General features: G+C 53.5%; 1 protein-coding gene across 10 annotated transcripts in view; it reads left to right on the top strand.

Moving 5' to 3' along the window:
• The window catches only part of TNK2 (tyrosine kinase non receptor 2), a 96,046-nt gene that overhangs the window by 41,665 nt on the left and 36,007 nt on the right, over window positions 1-18,374 (top strand). For 6 of the 10 annotated variants that reach the window (XM_055382733.2, XM_004038247.5, XM_055382731.2 and 3 more), the window contains exon 1: window positions 7,397-7,593. The exons of 3 other annotated variants lie outside the window; for them this stretch is intronic. The gene's annotated coding sequence lies outside the window, so the exon portion shown is untranslated. Of the gene's footprint in view, window positions 1-7,386; window positions 7,594-18,374 lie in introns of those variants that run through there. One more of the 10 variants, XM_019023278.4, reaches the window with a different exon arrangement.

Genomic DNA, 18,374 nt, shown 5'->3' with positions numbered 1-18,374 from the left:
TGCAGTGGTGTGATGATACCCCACTGCAGCCTCGAACTGCTGGCCTCAAGCAATCCTCCCACCTCAGCCTCCTGAGTAGCTGAGATGACAGGTGCACACCACCACGACTGACTAATTTTTAAATTTTTTGTAGGTAGGGAGTCTTGCTATGTTGCCCAGGCTGGTCTCTAGCTCCTGGCCTCAAGCAGCCTCCCACCTGGGCCTCCCAAAATACTGGGATTATAGGTGTAAACCACCGTGCCTAGCCTCTTTTTTAAAAAATAATTTCTTTTTGGCCAGGCACAGTGGCTCACGCCTGTAATCCCAGCACTTTGGGAGGCCGAGGCGGGAGGATCACTTGAGATTAGGAATTCAAGACCAGCCTGGCCAACATGGTGGAACCCCGTCTCTACTAAAATACAAAAATTAGCTGGGCGTGGTGGCGCATGCCTGTAATCCCAGCTACTGGGGAGGCTGAGGCAGGAGAATCGCTTGAACCCAAGAGTCAGAGGTTGCAGTGAGCCGAGATCATGCCACTGCACTCCAGCCTGGGTGACAGAACGAGACATTGTCTCAAAAAAATTAATTTTTTTAGAGACAGGGTGTCCCTCTGTCACCCAGGCTGGAGTGCAGATCATAGCTCACTGCAGCCTTGAACTCCTACACTCAACTGATCCTGCTGCTTCTGCCTCCCAAGTGCTGGGATTCCAAGTGTGAGCCACTGCGCCGCACTAGAAATTCCTTGATTCTGTGTATGGGGCCACATCTGGCATGACTGTGCCTGAACACCAACCGATCAGGAGTAACTGAACTCACGGGTCCATTTGTTGGTTACCAACCACAACTCTAGGTGTCCACCAGGGGGCACCGGAGCGCAGGGCTCCATGAGGCTCTGTTTCAGAAGAGCCCATGATGACCTCAGGGTTTGTCATCTCTCGGCTCATTTGGCTCTTGCTGTGGTTGGGCAGAGGGGGCAGGTGTGTGGGAGCAGCTGGCAGTGCCTCCTCCCAACGGCCTAGTAAGGTTTTGAAAACTGAATTGCTCGGGGGCATGTGAGCACAGCCCCCTTGGCAGCTCCAGGGACCTCTGACTTGGGCAATAGGGTGAAGGCACAGTCTGTTCTCGGTCCTGGGAGGATGTGGCCGGGGTTAGCAGATACGCACCATGCCTAAGAATTCCTTCAGAAATCCGTCTCTTCACCTCCGCCAGGAGGCAAGTGATCCCCTCCTGACTCAGAAATAGTGGCCCTTTGTCAAGTCAGATCGTCCTGATCCCAGCCCTCCCTTCCGTGGGCCTTAGCCCAGGCCTCCTTCTAGGCAGTGAGGGTGTGCTTGGGAACAGACTGGCTCCTCCTCCCTGCCGGAGTTTGCCTTCAGCCAAGCACCTCCCACGTCTGGTAGCTGGTTGGAATCACTTAAGGAGCTTTTAAAAACTAAGATGCTGGCTGGGAGCAGTGGCTCACACCTGTAATCCCAGCACTTTGGGAGGCCAGGGCGGGTGGATCACCTGAGGTCAGGAGTTCAAGACCAGCCTGACCAACATGGTGAAACCCTGTCTCTATTCAAAATATAAAAATTAGCCGGGTGTGATGTGATGGCGCGTGCCTGTAATCCCAGCTACTCGGTAGGCTGAGACAGGAGAATTGCTTGAACCCGGGAGACAGAGGTTGCAGTGAGCCAAGATCGCACCACTGTACTCCAGCCTGGGTGACAGAGACAAACAAACAAAAAAACTAAGATGCTCAGGCTGGGCGGGGGGGCTTATGCCTGTAATCCCAGCACTTTGAGAAGGCTGAGGCAGGAGAATAGCTTGAGCCCAGGAGTTCGAGACCAGCCTGGGCAACATCTTGAGACCCTGTCTCTACCAAAAAACAAAAACAAAACAATAAAATGAAGATGCCAACCCCCATCCAAGAGATTCCAATTTAAGTGTTCTAGGGTGGTGCTTGGGCATCAGCACTTTTTTTTTTTTTTTTTGAGATGGAGTCTCGCTCTGTCATCCAGGCTGGAGTGCAATGGAGCGATCTTGGCTCACTGCAAGCTCCGCCTCCCAGGTTCAAGTGATTCTCTTGCCTTGGCCTCCCGAGTAGCTGGGATTACAGGTGCCTGCCACCACGCCCAGCTAATTTTTGTATTTTTAGTAGAGACGGGGTTTCACTGTGTTGGCCAGGCTGGTCTCGAACTCCTGACCTCGTGATCTGCCTGCCTCGGCCTCCTGAAGTGCTGGGATTACAAGCATGAGCCACTGTGCCTGGCCTGGCATCGGCATTTTTAAAACTTTCTGTGTGATTCTTGTGTGCAGCTGTATCGAGACTGTCTGCATCGAAGGCCCTGATAGTCAGAGTGTGGTCCATGGGAAGCTTGATGGAAATGCTGGATCTCAGCGCCCTCCTCCCAGTTTGCTGAATCAGAATTTACAGTTCACCAAGATGCCCCGGTGATTCAGCCGCACACAGTTCCAGAAGCCCTGAGCTAGTTCGTACAGTGTTCTTTACCCATGCTCATCTCCCTGGCCTGAATCACAGTGTGTTTGACTTGCTCAAGTTGTAGCCGTGGCTCTCCGTGTTTTGACTGTGACCTACAGAAAGAAACGGACTTTACAACGATGAAGCAAGTACACCACAGAAACAATGCCTTCACTACCTGGGGTGCACTCTGCACTCCCATTCATTCAGCAGGTAGTTTTGGCACCTGCTTTGCACCAGGCCTCGTTCTAGCTGCCTGTGTCTAGAAGAAAGCCCTGGTTGTTGGGAGGTTTCTATTCTAGGAGGGGGGCAAGGGGGTCAGAAAGTTAAAAACCATGTATATAAAGGGCATGCTAAAAGATATTTATTAAAATCTTTTTTTAAAAATTACATTTTTAGGGTGGGGTTCTGGGGTGCTGGTTATGTTCCATTTCTTGATCTGGGTGCTGGGTGTATTACCTGTAAGAATGCAAGCTTTCAGCACTTCTCTGGAGGTATGCTGTACGTCAATAAAAAGTTCAAAAATTACATTCTGATATTTTCTTTCTTTTTTTTTTTTTTTTTTTTTTTTTTGAGAGACAGAGTCTTGCTCTGTCGCCCAGTCTGGAGTGCAGTGGCGTGATCTCAGCTCCCTGCAACCTCCGCCTCCCAGGTTCAAGCGATTGTCCTGTCTCAGCCTCCCAAGTAGCTGGGATTACAGGCGTGCACCATCATGCCTGGCTAATTTTGTATTTTTAGTAGAGACGGGGTTTCGTCATGTTGGTCAGGCTGATCTCTAACTCCTGACCTCAGGTGATCTCTAACTCCTGACCTCAGGTGATCCAGCTGCCTCAGCCTCCCAAAGTGCTGGGATTACAGGTGTGAGCCACCGCACCTGGCCAAACATTCTCATATTTTCTATTCTATTATTATCCTCTTTCATAAAACAAAAAAATAGTCATTCAAAATCCACCATATTCAGTTTACCTCCCTCTAAAAGGTTGCAACAGTAGTTTTAAAAACTGCTTTATTTAAAAACAAGCTGTACGCAGTGGCTCAGGCCTATAATCCTAGCACTTTGGGAGGCCGAGATGAGTGGATTGCTTGAGGCCAGGAGTTCAAAAACAGCCTGGCTAACGTGACGAAACCCCGTCTCTACTAAAAATACAAAAAATTAGCTGGACGTGGTGGCGGGTGCCTGTAATCCCAACTATTAAGGAGGCTGAGGCCGGAGAATCGCTTGAACCCGGGAGGCAGAGGTTGCAGTGAGCCGAGATTGCACCACTGCCCTCCAGCCTGGGCAATAAGCACGAAACTCCATCTCAAAAAAATAAAAAAATAAAAACAAACAAACTAGAAGCCCAATCCCTCAGCAGCACCCACCCACTCTTGGCTTAGCAGCTGCCTGCAGGTGTGAGCCAGGCGGCCCATTCCCCAGCAATGGCCTTCCTTGCCCTCTTGCTTACCTCACAGTGCAAAACAGCTCATGAAGGAGACTCTTAAGGGCACCACCCAAAGCCTCCCTCTGGCAGCCTGGCCCACCTCCGCTCCCAGCTAGACCCGACAAGCCCTTCTTGCCGAGTCATTCTGCTGTGGGCAGCTCTCCTAAAGTTCCAGATGTAGGAGGAGACTGGCTCAGGCACGTTAATTAGAGGGTTGGGGTTATCCCTGTGGCCACCTCCCAAATCTCCTGAGACTTATGTTTTTAGTCTGGGGCTCCTTCCTCATGTCAGGTCCCTAGTGGCAGAGCAGTCTCCCTCGGTGTCTCTCTGGCCACCATGATCAGTGTCACGGACACATCCCAGCATAGCCCCAGTTCTCAACCGCATGGCGGGGACCGTCCAGGAGTTGGTGAGGAACAGGGTGGGAGGAAGGAAGGGAGCAGGAGACCCCACTCTTTCCTTTGAACCTAAAGCTCCAGATAACCCTACACTAGAGGTGCATATGGGGCGTGGCTCTGGCTTCTTGAGGGAAACTGGAGAGATGGGGGGCTGGGGAAATGGGGGGCTGGGCTGCCCTAGGAGCAGGACCAACCAGGGTGGAGGTGCTTTGACCTCTAGCTTTCTTTGATTTGGAGCTTGATTTACTGGAGGGGAAGTTTGCTCTAAATCAGTTGTTTGCATCTGTTGACCAATAAAATCTAGTTAGTCCTGATGCTTCCTGAAGCAGGGCCCCTGGATTTGGCGTTGCTTTTTTGTGCCTCAGATTTTTTTTTTTTTTTGAGGCAAGGTCTGGCTCTGTTGCCCAGGCAGGAGTGCAGTGGTGTGGTCTCTACTCAGTGCAACCTCCACCTCCCAGGCTCAAGCGATCCTCCCCCCTCGGCCTCCCGAGTAGCTGGGATTACAGGTGCGTGCCACCATGCTCTGCTAATTTTTCTATTTTTTTTTTGTAGAGACAGGGTTTTGCCGTGTTGCCCAGGCTGGTCCTGAACTTGGGAGCTCAAATGATTTGCCCTCCTCAGCCTCCAAAGTGCTGTGATTACAGGCATGAGTCACCACACTCGGTCTGTGCCTTAGACTTTAGAGTCGGAAAGCTGGATTTGAATCCTGGCTTCACTACTACCAGCTGTATGGCGCTGAACAAGTCACTTGGCCATGTAGAACCTCAGTTCTGCCACGTGTAAAATGGGCATATTATGTGTCTCCTTGGGTTGTTGTGGGGTTGGATGAGAAGAATGCGAAGTGCAGGGCCTTGCACAGTTGGGCTCTGTGAGTCTTAGCAATGGCCATGACTGAGGCAGCATGAGGGAGACTGGGAGAAAACCTCCTCAGTTTCCTTCTCCCAAATCCGTTGTCTTCCCCACTTTCTTTCCTGAAGCCAGGCGACAGGGGGGTGGTCCTGGCCCAGCCTCCTGGCTCCCTGGGGAAGGGCTGCCATTACTTGCAGTGTTAGATAATTTAGTAGAAAGTTGCCCTGCCCACCTCGCAGGCAAGGGACCGCCACCCAAATCCACCCAGACTGGGCCTCGTGTAGGTTTCCGGAAGCCACCCCTTTCTCATTGCCCTACTGGGCTCTGGCCAAGTCCCTGGGGCCCATTGCTGGACAGTGTGAGCGCAGAAAGAGCCAGCCCTACACAGTTCCCGATGTGTCTGATCTTGCCATCTACCGTGAACTGTTTTGTTATTACATCCATTTTCTAGATGAGGGACAGTAACAAGGGCTGAGTGGCCCTGAGCCCTTGGGCTCCACGCGCCCGCTGCCCAGGGCTGCCTCCGTTTGGGCTGGGACATGGGTCTGTGGGCTGGGAACAGGGCCTGCAGGCTGCCCCGCCGCTGGGAATCAGAGCGCTGGGTTTTCTCCTTCTGGGGTGGGGGCGGCGAGGGGGGCAGGGAGGAGACCGCTCAAGTGCAGGAATGAAGGTACGCTTGCCTGGGGCTGTTTCTGTCCAAGTCCTCATCAGGAATTGTCAGGCCTGAGACAAACCCTCCCTCCTTCAGGAGTGCTCCGTGGGCCCCGGGGAAAGAGAGGTGATGGTCCGGGTTTCTGGGCCTTTGGGGTGCCACGGTGAGATGAGGACTAGAACCCCAGCCTCACTGGAGTGACCCCAGGAACCTTCCAGTCCAACCTCCTCACTTCAACTGAGGTTGGAACAACTGAGACCGGGTGGAAGTGACTTTTACACTCGCGCAGTGCAACGGTAGCTACTCGGAATGAGAGACCTGTTCCGGCGCTCCTCCATTGCGCCCCTCGACTCGGCGGGACTTCTTCACCCTGGGCGCCACCGCTCCTGGGCACCGCAGGAAGGCGCAGGCCGGGCCTGGGGGAGTGGGGGAGAGCGGGGTAGGGCCCCGGAGGCTGGGGGAGGAGCGGGGGGAGGAGCGATGAGGCCGGGCCCTTTAAGAGGGCGGGCCGACTCCCCCCCCCACCCCCCACCCCGGGGCGGCGCAGGCGCAGGCGGGCTCGGGGCGCTCGGCAGGAGGGACGGCGGGCGGGCGCTCACCTGCGGGGGTCGGCGCGGGGCGGGCGCCCGGCGGGCCGACGTTGACGCCCGGAGGCGAGGGCGGGGAGGCGGGCGCGGGACTCGGGGGCGGCCCGGGGCGGGAGGGGAGGGCCGGGGCGGGCGGGCGGTGTGAGCGGGCGCCGAGGGCAGCACCATCTGGAGGGGTGGGAGCGCGCGGCCTCTGGGGGGCAAGCGAGTGCGCTGGGCCGAGCCGGTCGGGGGCCCCCGGCGGGTCGCGCAGGAGGAGCGCGGCGGGCTGAGCCCTGCGCTGCCGGAGCAGCAGCCGCAGCGCGTAGGGGTTCTCAGCTGGGGCCCGCAGCAGCTCCGCGGGCTGAAGCTCGGCGTGGAGGAGCGGGGCGGGGTGGGCCCGGCGGTGCAGGAGGAGGGCGGGGTGGGCCCGGGGCTGCAGGAGCGCGGCGGCCGCGGCCACGAGCCCAGCCGCGGGGTGGTGTGGGGGCCGCCGGACGGCGCGGACTGGGGGCGCCCGCCGTGGTGGACGGGCTCGGCGGGCTGGCCTGTGGCGCAGGAGGAGGGGCTGGGGCCCCGCGGGCAGCACCAGGAGAAGGGCGGAGGCAGCCCCGCAGTGCAGGAGCGCGGCGAGGCCCGGGCCGGGGTGCAGGAGCGCGGGGAGGGGAGCCCGCGGAGGCTGCTGCAGCAGCCCGAACCGGCGTCCGAGTCCGGGGAAGGCCCCCGCGAGCGCAGGGAGGGGCCGGAAAGTTCCGGCGAACTGGGGGAGCGGCAGTGGGAGAGCGTCGGGCGGGAGGCGGTGGTCCTGGGAGCGGCCCCGGCGCCCCGAAGCCGCCCCGAGCTGGTGGGGAGGGCCCGGCCGGTGGGGCCCCGGGGGCCTGCGGGGGAGGGGCGTCTGGGGGTGCAAGAGGCGAATTGGCTGCCCGGGGTGCAGGAGGGACAGGTGGTGCGGGCTGTCCAGGAAACCTACCTGAACGGGAAGGAGCCCCGGGAGGGAGAGGGACCCGGCGAGGGGCTCAGGACCCGGAGGCGCCGGCGGAGGAGGAGGTGGTGACTGGCAGGCCCGGGCCCCACGGTACCTCCGGGGCTGAAGGGAACGCAGGACGTAGGGGCATGGGGAGTCGGGCGCAGAAAAGTGCGGGGAACCGGTGAGCTCTGGGAGCCACTGCCTGAGGGCAGGCCGCGGCCGGCGGGAACCTCTTCTGCTATCTCAGCCTGGGCGTCGCTGAAGCTGTGTCTGCGGGGAGGCAGCGGAAGGCGGCAGGTAAGGAAGCCCAGTCCTGTTAGCTGGAGTTGGTGTGCTTGGAAGTGAGAGGCTGCAGGTCCCTGGCGAGAGCGTAGTCTCCACACTGCCCTCGTTCTCTTGGCCTTTCATCCCTGGAGGGAGGAAGCAGTGCAGTTTTCAGCGGCCAGGCAGGACCTCTCCCGCCCCCAGTACTGTGTATGGTAATTGGAGTGATAGGGCATCTTCTTAGAGTCTAGGCAGCAGGCGGGACGTCTGGGTGGCTGCCAGGTCTGTGCAGAGGGAAGAGAGGGGTAGCCCCAGGGAGGAGCTGCAGGAAGGTCCCCCCTCCACCTGCCCCCCCGATGGCAGTAGGGGTGCCTCCATGCTATATGCTCTCCATGGTGCAGTCAACACACAGGTCCTCAAAACACGTTCCACAGAAGGGAAGAGGGCAGCGTGGGATTAACAGAACCTTATCTTGTAACCCTGTTGGTCACGTGAGCTGAGATGAGAGCGTGACAGCTAGTGGCTTGGGTACGGCACGAGCCTGGCCCGCTTCTGCCACGCCGTCCTGTCACAGCTGATTTACCCTGAGGGCCCAGAGCCAAGGATGATTAGTGGGCGGAAGGAGGGAGAGCAACTGGTGAGCCCTCTCGTCTCTGGGTGGGACTTCACGACCCCAGCGTTAGAGGGGCGGGAGAGGAGGGTGCACTTGCACCCCAGGGCTCTGGGCTGCCTCTGTGGCCCCACCCTGGGGAGGTTTGCAGATGGGCCGCTGTGGTATCATGGGCTCTGCACCTGTCAGGACAGGAGCTCCCAGCCCAGTCTAGTGGTGGGGCTCGTAGGGGCCAAGGGTGGGGGCTGTATTTGGCTTGTTGACTCCCTCGTGGCCTGAGTGCCAGACCTACTCATTCCGCCTCGTGCCCCCAGGGGGCTTGGCGGGCTGCTTGTGGGCCTTACTCTCCTAGAGCTGTTCGCCTCTTACCTGGCACTGTCAGGTTCTTGCTTCCCCTGCCCCTGGGTGGGGATGGGTGCAGGGTTGCTGCTTGCCCAGGGCCTTAGCTAGAGGACCCCTCTCTGCCCCAGCCCGAGGTGTGGCTCTGAGTCAGATGGACCCAGGCCCCTGTCCCGAACCAGACTGGGTGCTCTCCTCTGGGGGCAGAGGGAGTGGTGCTGGAGGTAGCAGCTGCTGGAGGAGCCGGTTAGCCCGCTCCTCATACAAACTCAAACCCGCCTGTCAGCTTCATCCCATGCCTGTCGCGCTGCCACCCAAACACTCATGCACCGGAAGTTCAGCTGCTGTGCCCACGGTGCCTGACGCTTCTGGAATGGCCAGAGTGGCTCTCACTGTCTGGCTTCAGTGGAGAGAACGGTCTGTTTTAAACACATACACACAGTCTTCACCTACTTATTTCAGGTCGGCATTTTTGAACTTGTGGTAGATGAATAGGAGAAAGGCCTTGGCGTCACACAGATTGCTTTTGATCTGGTTATATCGCTTACAAGCTGTGTAACTTCCTTGGGCAACATAATGTCTTCAGGTTTCAGTTTCTTGGTGTCTGCGGTGGGCCAGGACTTCCCCTGCAGAATCGTGAGTAAAGAAACCTCAGGCCCTTTGGAGCCTGGTGCCCACCTCCCCGGAGCCCCGGCAGATGTTGGGGAGGAAGGGTCAGACTGTTCCCTCTGGCCCCTGAGCCTGGGATTAGCCCCCACCTTGTGCTTCGTCTAGAAGATGCAGTGTTTCTTTTTGTTTGTTTTAAATAACAGTTTTATTGAGATATAATGACGTATGGTAACCTGAGCATATTTAAAACACACAATTTAATAAGTTGTGGCCTGTGTATATACCCGTGAAACCACCGCCACCTTCAATATAGTGAACATCCCCCTTATTCGCCTGTCCCCGTGGAACCCCTCCATCCCCCGCTCCTCTGCCATCCCCTACCCCAGGTAACAGGCTGGTCTACTTTCTGTCACTGTGTCTGAGTTTGCAGCATTTACTGTAAACGCAATCGCGTCTTTCATTCAACAGAAGTATTTTGGAGTTTGTCCAGGTGGTTGCGCGTATCAACAGTCATTGTACACGTGTGCTAAAGTCTGTTTATCCATTGACCTGTTGATGGGTTTTCAGAGAAAGCTGCTGTGAACGTGTTTGTTAGTCTTTGTGTGGACGCACGCTTTTATTTATCTTAGGTAAATCCCTAGGACTGGAATGGCTGGGTCATGTGGCAGGTACACATTTAACCTTTAAGAAACTGCCAGACTGTTTTCCAAAGTGGTTGTACATTTTATATACTCACCCACTGTGTATGAGAGTTCTGGTTTGTCCGTGTCTTTGATATGTCCACATCTCGATACGGTCAGTCTCTAATTTTAGACACTCTCATGTCTGTAGTGGTATCTCATTACAATTTTAATTTGTATTTCCTTAATGACTCATGTTGTTGGGCATCTTCTCATGTGCCCATTTGCCATACGTATGTCTGTGGTGCCATGTCTGTTCAGATCGTTTGCCCGTTTTTAATTGTGTGGGGTTTTTCGTGTTGAGTTCTGAAGAGTTCTTGATATATTCTGGATATAAGCCTTTTATCAGGTATGTGATTTACAAATCTTTTTTCCACCTTGTGGCTTTGTATTTTGATCCTCTTAACAATGTCTTCTAAAAAATTCTCATGATTAGTAGCGCAAAATGGTGTGTTTTTGAAGAGAGGTTTTAAATTTTGATTAATTTACTAATTTGTTACTTTGTGGATTGCATTTTTGGTGTCGTGTCCAAGAAATCTTTGCCTGACCCAAAGTCCCAACAGTTTTCCCCTGTATTTTCTTGTAGACATTTTATAGTTGTGGGCTTTACATTGAGATCTAGGATTCATTTGGGGTTAATTTTTGTTACGTGGTGCAAGGTATGAATCAATGTCCAGTTTTGTGCATGTAGAGATCTAATTGATCTAGTAGCACCATTTATTAAAAAGATGTATCTCTCCACTGAATTGCCTTTGAATCTTTGTCAAAAATCAATTGCTGGCTGGGCACGGTGGCTCACTCCTCTAATCCCAGTGCTTTGGGAGGCTGAGGCGGGCGGATCACGAGGTCAGGAGTTCAAGGCCAAGCTGGTGAATGTAGTGGAACCCCGTCTCTACTAAAAATACAAAAAATTAGCCAGGCCTGGTGGCGGGCACCTGTAATCCCAGCTGCTCGGGAGGCTGAGTCAGGAGAATCGCATGAACCCAGGAGGCGGAGGTTGCAGTGAGCCAAGATTGCGCCACTGCATTCCAGCCCGGGTGACAGTGTGAGGACTCCATCTCAAAAAGAAAAAGAAAAAAATCAATTGTTTGTGTGTGTCTAATTCTGGATTCTGTTTTGTTCCATTGATCTATTTGTCTGTCTTTATCCCAGTATCACACTATCTTGATTACTGTGGGTTTATAAACTATAGTAAGTCTTGAAATCAGGGTAAGATCTCAAACTTGGTTTTGTCTTTTCAAAATTGCTTTAGCTATTCTGGGTTCTTTGTACTTCCATATACATTTTAGAATTAGTCAATTTCTACAAAAAAGCCTGCTGGGATTTTGATTGGGATTATGATCAATTTGGGGAGAATTGATCGGTTAGCAGTATTGAGCCTTCTGACCATGAACAGTGTATATCTCTGTATTTGTCTAGGTTTTGTTTACTATCTCTCAGCAGTGTTTTGTAGTTTTTGGTATATCAGTCTTTTCCATCTTTTATTGAACATATCCTTAAATAGTACCTATTTTTATGCTATTGTAAATGATACTGGTTTTTCCTGGTAGTATTGGTTTTTTATTTTTAAAAACTTTTAATTGTGGTAAAATATACATAATATACTGCCATTGTAACCATCTGCAGTAGTGGTAAATACATTCATACTGTTGCACAGCCGTCACCAGCATCCATCTCCAGGACTTTTCTCATCTTGTGAAACTGAAACCGCACCTATTAAACAGTAACTTCCCATTCCCTCCTCTCTCAGCCCCTGAGAACCACCATTTTACCTTCTGACTCTATGAATTTGGCTCCTGCAGGTGCCTCATAGAAGTAGAATTTTACAGTGTTTGTTCTTTTGTGCCTGGCGTATTTCACCTCGGCCTAGCCCAGTGTATTCAAGGTTCATTTACATTGCAGCATATGTCAGAATTTTCTTCTTTTTAAAGGGTAAATAATATTCTATTGTATGAATATACCACTTTTTGTTTATCCATTTACTTGGATTGCTTTCACCTTTTTTTTTTTAAAGACAAGGTCTCACTCACTCTGTCTCCCAGGCTGGAGAGCAGTGGTGTGATCATGGCTCACTGCAACCTCGACTTCCTGGGCTCAGGTGATCCTCCCACCTCAGCCTCCTGGGTAGCTGGGACTACAGGTGTGTACCACCATGCCTGGCTAATTTTTTTTTTTTTTTTGGAATTTTCTGTAGAGACGGGATTTTGCCGTGTTGCCCAGGCTGGTTTCCAACTCCTGGCCTCAAGCGGCTTTCACCTTTCGGCTGTTGTCAGTAATGCTGTTATGAGATGGTACCGTTGTTTAAACTTTACTTTCCAGTTGTTTGTTGCTAGTATATGTAAATACCATTGATTTTTGTATTTTGAGCTTGAATCCTGCAGTCTTGCTAAATTGACTTATTCTAGTAAGCTCTTTTGTAACTTCCTTTGGATTTTCTACATAGAGCGCCATGTCATCTGCTAATAAACAGTTTTACTTCCTCCCTTCTGATCTTTATGCCTGTTACTTCTTTTTCTTGCCTGATTGCCCTGGCTGGATCCTCTGGTATAATGTTATTGTTGTTTTTTTGAGCTGGAGTTTCATGCTTGTCGCCCAGGCTGGAGTGCAGTGGCACAATCTTGGCTCACTGCAACCTCTGCCTCCTGGGTTCAAGCAATTCTCCTGCCTCAGACTCCTGAGCAGCTGGGATTACAGGCACCTGCCACCACACCTGGCTAATTTTTGTATCCTTAGTAGAGATGGGGTTTCACTGTGTTGGCCAGGCTGGTCTCAAACTCCTGACCTCAGGTGACCTGCCCGCCTCGGCCTCCCAAAGTCCTGGGATTATGGGGGTGGGCCACCAAGCCCAGCCTCATCTAATATAATGTTGAATAGAAGGGTAGATACCTTGTTTCTGATCTTCCAGGGGATGCATTTAGTCTCTCACCATTAAGAGTGGTGTTAGCTGGCCGGGCACGGTGGCTCACGCCTGTAATCCCAATACTTTGGGAGGCCGAGATGTGCAGATCACGAGGTCAGGAGATCGAGACCATCCTGGCTAACATGGTGAAACCCCGCCTCCACTAAAAATACAAAAAATTAGCTGGGTGTGGTGGCACATGCCTGTAGTCCCAGCTACTTGGGAGGCTGAGGTGGGAGAATTGCTTGAACCTAGGAGGTGGAGGTTGCAGTGAGCCAAGATGGCGCCACTGCATTCCGACTCTGTCACAAAAGAAAAAAAAAAAAGTGATGTTAGCTGGCTGGGTGCGGTGGCTCACGCCTGTAATCCCAGTACTTTGGGAGGCCGAGGTGGGTGGATCACCTGAGGTCACGAGTTCAAGACCAGCCTGGGCAACATGGTGAAACCTTGTCTCTACCCAGAATACAAAAATTAGCTGGGTGTGATGGTATGCTCATGTAATCCCAGCTATTTGGGAGGCCGAGGCTCAAGAATCGCTTGAACCCAGGAGGTGGAGGTTGCAGCGAGCCGAGATTGCGCCACTGCACTCCAGTCTGGGCGACAGAGCAAAACTGTCTCACAAGACAAAACAAAACAAAAAAAAGTGGTATTAGCTATAGGTTTTTCATATCTGACCTTTACCAGGTTGCAAAAAACTCTCTTTTATTCCTACTTTGCTGAGAGGTGTTTTTTTTTTTTTTAATGTTTGTTTGTTTTTTTTTTTTTTGAGACGGAGTCTTGCTCTGTTGCCCAGGCTGGAGTGCAGTGGTGCAGTCTCGGCTCACTGCAGCTTCTGCCTCCTGGGTTCAAGCAGTTGTCCTGCCTCAGCCTCCTGAGTAGCTGGGGTTACAGGCACATGCTACCACGCCCGGCTAACTTTTGTATTTTTAGTAGAGATGAGGTTTCACCATGTTGGCCAGGCTGGTCTCGAACTCCTGACCTCAAGTGATCCACCCACCTCGGCCTCCCACAGTGCTGGGATTACAGGCGTGAGCCCCCGCGCCCGGCCCTTACTGTCTCTTAAATAACTTTTCAGTAATCCCCTGTATTTTAGCATTGCCCTTCTGACACTCACCTCTTCTTCCAGAGGTTTCCGGGGCTGCCAGTTCCTGGGCTTTTGAGGATTGCAGGCAGTCAGTCAAGTTCAAGTGTCTCTCACGTTGGGATTTGTGATTTTCTTGGGTCAGCTCTCAACTGCCCCCAGCCCATCTGCTTTCCAGCTTCCAAAGTTCTGTGGTGGTTTTTCCTGTACCATTCTCCCCCTCCCTAGGGGCCTATGGCATTCAAAACATCCTTTTTTAATTGTTGTTCTGGTGAGGTTTCAGGAAGGAGTGACATTGTGCGGAATCTACTGTTTTTTCCTGGAACCCCTGTCCCTTCTTCAGACTTCCTCACAGAATCCACGCATTCACTCAGCATTAGCGAATGACATGGTATCCACTCAGCGAGTCCGATGTGGGTCATAAGACTTCCGCGGGGACCTCCATGGGCCCGCATCCTTGGGCCAAGCAGTACAGTCATGAATGGGCTGAATGCTGGCTTTACCTTTTACTCTCTGGGTGCTCTTGGCCACCTCTCCAGAGCTTGTTTCCATATTTGTAAAGTGGGGATAATCTGGGGTAGTAAGGCAGGTTTTTGGTCAGCCAGTGAAGGTACACCCTCAGTGAAGAGCTGGCGCATAGGGTCTTCCTGAGGACCCAGGCTATGACTTCTGCCCCTTCATATTCTCCCAGAAACCAGCATCTGGTGGGCATGTGGGGTGCATGGTGGGTGTCTGAGGGGTGAGAGGGGAGGAAGGTTTTCCTGGTCCCTCTCCTCAGCAGCTGTACCTCCTGGGCGCCCCAGCTGGATGTAACAACATTGGACTCTTCTGTTTCCCTCTGTCCCCTTTATACTGTGTCTGCCAACATTGGACTCCTCTGTTTCTCTCTGTCCCCTGTATACTGTGTCTACCAATGAAGCAGGGCCTCTTCTCTGGTCTCCTGACCTTGGCAGGGCTCTCCCCCTACCCTGTGGCCAGAAGAGAGTCACCCTTCTGCTAACATTTGCCCTCCCCCAGATCCTGAGCCTCCATGAGCCTCCATTCCCGATGACAGCTTCCTGGTACCTTGGACCAGGCACGCCCCTTCGCCTTTGAGGGTCCCGGGCTCTTCAAGGTCAGATGGTGAGCAGGGTCCAGTGGGATTTAAGGTGTATGTCTTGAAGCCCCAGACATTTCTCTGGCTCCCAGGCTCTCCTGGGCCCTGCGGCCTGCTCTAGGTGACATGTTCCCAGCTCCTGGGTCTTGGTGTAGACATGGTCCTGAGGGGATGAGCAGTGTATCTTGTAGACTGAATGTTCACTTCCCAGCTCTGGCATCTCCTCTCCACTCCTTCTTTCCACACTCCACCTCCAGGGCCAACAATAGGCCCCTTCAGCTCTGGACTCTTGCGTAGGGCTTGGGGGTGGGGTATGGCCTGAGCTGGCAGCAGGCAGGATGACGAGCCGGGCAGCCTCTGCCCAGCCCTGGAAGAGCTCTCTCTGGGAGTGGCTAGCTGCTGGGAGCTAGATCGCATCCTTCCCTCTGGGCCCTCATGCCGTGACAGTGCATGGGCAGGACAGGCAACGAGAGGCAGCTCTCTGCGGCACTCGTGTCCTGGCCTCGGCACCTGGGCATGTGTGGCGTGCATGGGAGTGAGACCCAGACAGCTGCAGCAATGTGTCCTCCGCCACCCACTGCTGCCAGTGTCTGTGTTGGGGAGCGATGGTCCAGGAGCACATTAGGGCCCTCAGTGTACTGTCTCTTTGTGTCGGCGTTGACACTCCGGTCTTCAGCTGGCGGAGCATGAAACGGTTTCACAGTACTTTCAAGACTTGATACAGATGGATGCTCTTGTCTCCACGTGTCAGCCCCACCAAGTCCAGTCAGCCTCAGGTTCAGTGTGGACTGGGTCACGCTGTTTAGTCAGATCCTCACCCCTCCTCTCTCAAGTGACATTCCCTTCTCCACTGGAGTTGGAGGGGACGAGGCATAGCAGGGCCCTGTCTGGTGTGTCTGCCTCTGCCTCTGTGCTCTGCCCTCCCACCCTGGTACCTGCCTGTTCCCCTCCTCTCTCTCGGTGAGCTGGGATCCTGACAGACCCAGGCCCCCTTCCCATCACCCTGTGTGGCAGCCCGCGCCCCAGCACCCCTCCGCAGTCCGATGAGAAGGCACCTTCCTTAAGACCAATGTCAGGCTCTCCCTCTGCCTGAGGGACTGGCTGAGTTGTTCTGGTTCTGAGATGGCTTTGGGGGACTGAGTTGCTTAGTGGGTCTGGGCTCGGAGTGGTTGTGATGACATGGACAGCCCCTCTTCCCAGAAAGGTGCTGGCGTCTCTGGATTAGAAATCACGGGGGGAGGCAAAGCCGGGGCTGGGAGAGGGCAACCAGGCTTGTTCCTGGCACCCACTGGGAAAGCAACCTGGCAGCAGCTCACGGGGGAAGAAGCAGCCACCGTTCTCCAGTGTTCCTCACAAAGACTGAGTCCTTCTCAGCAGACACACCCAGGGCCCCTGCCAGGTTCTCCCTTCAGGGCGACAGATGTGGACAGATGGTTCCCTTACGACGTACAGACCATAGCAGAGGTGTACAGACGGCTCCTTCAGCACAATTATGTGCTGATACAAAGAGTTACAGGAATAGTGACCCTTTAAGGATAGGAACGTGATGGATAATTTAAACTTTTTAAAATTCTTGGCCGGGCGCAGTGGCTCACGCCTATAATCTCAGCCCTGTGGGAGGCTGAGGTGGGCGGATCATGAGGTCAGGAGATCGAGACCATCCTGGCCAACACGGTGAAACCCCGTCTCAACTCTACTAAAAATATAAAAATTAGCTGGGCGTGGTGGCGCACACTTGTAATCTCAGCTACTTGGGAGGCTGAGGCAGGAGAATCGCTTAAACCCGGGAGGCAGAGGTTACAGTCAGCCGAGATCGCGCCATTGCACTCCAGCCTGGGAACAGAGCAAGACTCCATCTCAAAAAAAAAAAAATTCTTTTGGCTATTTTTCACATGTATTATTGTGTAGTTTTACTACTTATGTTTTCAAGCATCCCTCCAACAAAACAGCAGAGATAACCATTTGTGGCTAGGAAATGGGAATTTACAGAAGAGATGGCATTTGACTTGGATCTTGAGGAGTGTGTGGGAGTTTATCATGTAGACAAAGTAGAAGTGTCACAGACAAAAAATAGCTCAGACATTAAAATTATTTTTTTTATTATTTATTTATTTATTGAGACGGAGTCTCTCTGTCGCCCAGGCTGGAGTGCAGTGGTACGATCTTGGCTCACTGCAACCTCCGCCTCCCGGGTTCACGCCATTCTCCTGCCTCAGCCTCCCGAGTAGCTGGGACTGCAGGTGCCCGCCACCACGCCTGGCTAATTTTTATATTTTTTAGTAGAGACGGGGTTTCACCATATTGGCCAGGCTGGTCTTGAACTCCTGACCTCAGGTGATCCGCCTGCCTCGGCCTCCCAAAGTGCTGGGATTACAGGTGTGAGCCACTGGGCCCAGCCGCAGACATTAAAATTACAGGGCATCCGGACATGGTAGCTGGTGCTTGTCATCCCAGCTACTCAGGAGGCTGAGGTGGGAGGGTCACTTGAGCCCAGGAGTTCAAAATTAAAATGAGCCATGGTCACACCACTGCACTCCAGCCTGGGCAACAGAGCAAGACCCAGTCTCTTAAAAACAAAAAACAAGAAGAACCCCAGAGTGTCTAGGGAAGGGCAAACACTTGGCTTGGCTGGGACATAGAGACATTTGAAGGGAATGCTAAGAGAGAGAGGTGGGGAACTAGGTGAGGAGTGCAGCCCAGAGGGCCTGCGTGCCAGCCTGGATTGGGCCCTCGAGGACTGAGGGAAGGGCCTGCGTGCCAGCCGGGGATTGGGCCCTCGAGGACTGAGGGAAGGGCCCACAGTAACAGTAAGCAGCCAGGTGCCGTGCTCGGCTCTTCATGACAGTTTTATGATGGGGATTCCATTTATCCCCTCTTTACAGATGAGGAAATTGAGGCTTAGAGGTTGTTTGCTCAAAAGTTGCCCAGCCGGAGCGTGATGGAGTCAGGATTTCAGCCCCCATCTGTCTGACTCCTGATCTCATTGTCACCGTTGGGAGGAAGTCTGAGGCGGTTGAAGCAGCCCGACCGGTGTGTCTGGTGGAGAAGGTGGAGGACGGAGGAGGAGTCTTGGTTGGGGGTCCGTGGTGGGGTATGGTTTCTACCTTGGGTGGCTGGTGTTAGCTTGTGATGTTTTCAGCGGGATACAGGAGCGCAGAAGCAGAGTTTAAGGGGTGATGCTGAGCCCAGTTTGGATATGCAATGTGTGGTACCTGTGCAGCCTCCTGGCGGAGCTGCCCTGTAAATGTCTGGAAGTGCGGGTCTGGAGCCACAGGAATTCAGGAATGGAGATAGCACAAGGTGGTAATAGGAGCCGCTGGAGGCATAGGTGACCCCAGGGAGCAGAGCATCAGTGGAGAATAGAAGGAAACATGAGTTCAAAAGTCTTAGGAAATACCAACAGTTAAGAAGCTGGGGGCGGGGGGTGGGTGGGGGTGGGGGGGTGGGCAGGCGCAGTGGCTCATGCCTGTAATCCCAGCACTTTGAGAGAGCAAGGCTTG

This window comes from Gorilla gorilla, chromosome 2 (assembly GCF_029281585.2).
Source record: "Gorilla gorilla gorilla isolate KB3781 chromosome 2, NHGRI_mGorGor1-v2.1_pri, whole genome shotgun sequence".
NCBI classification, from domain to species: Eukaryota; Metazoa; Chordata; class Mammalia; order Primates; family Hominidae; genus Gorilla; species Gorilla gorilla.
The sequence above is the reverse complement of the archived record's forward strand: the minus strand, read 5'-3'. Positions and strand labels throughout refer to the sequence as shown.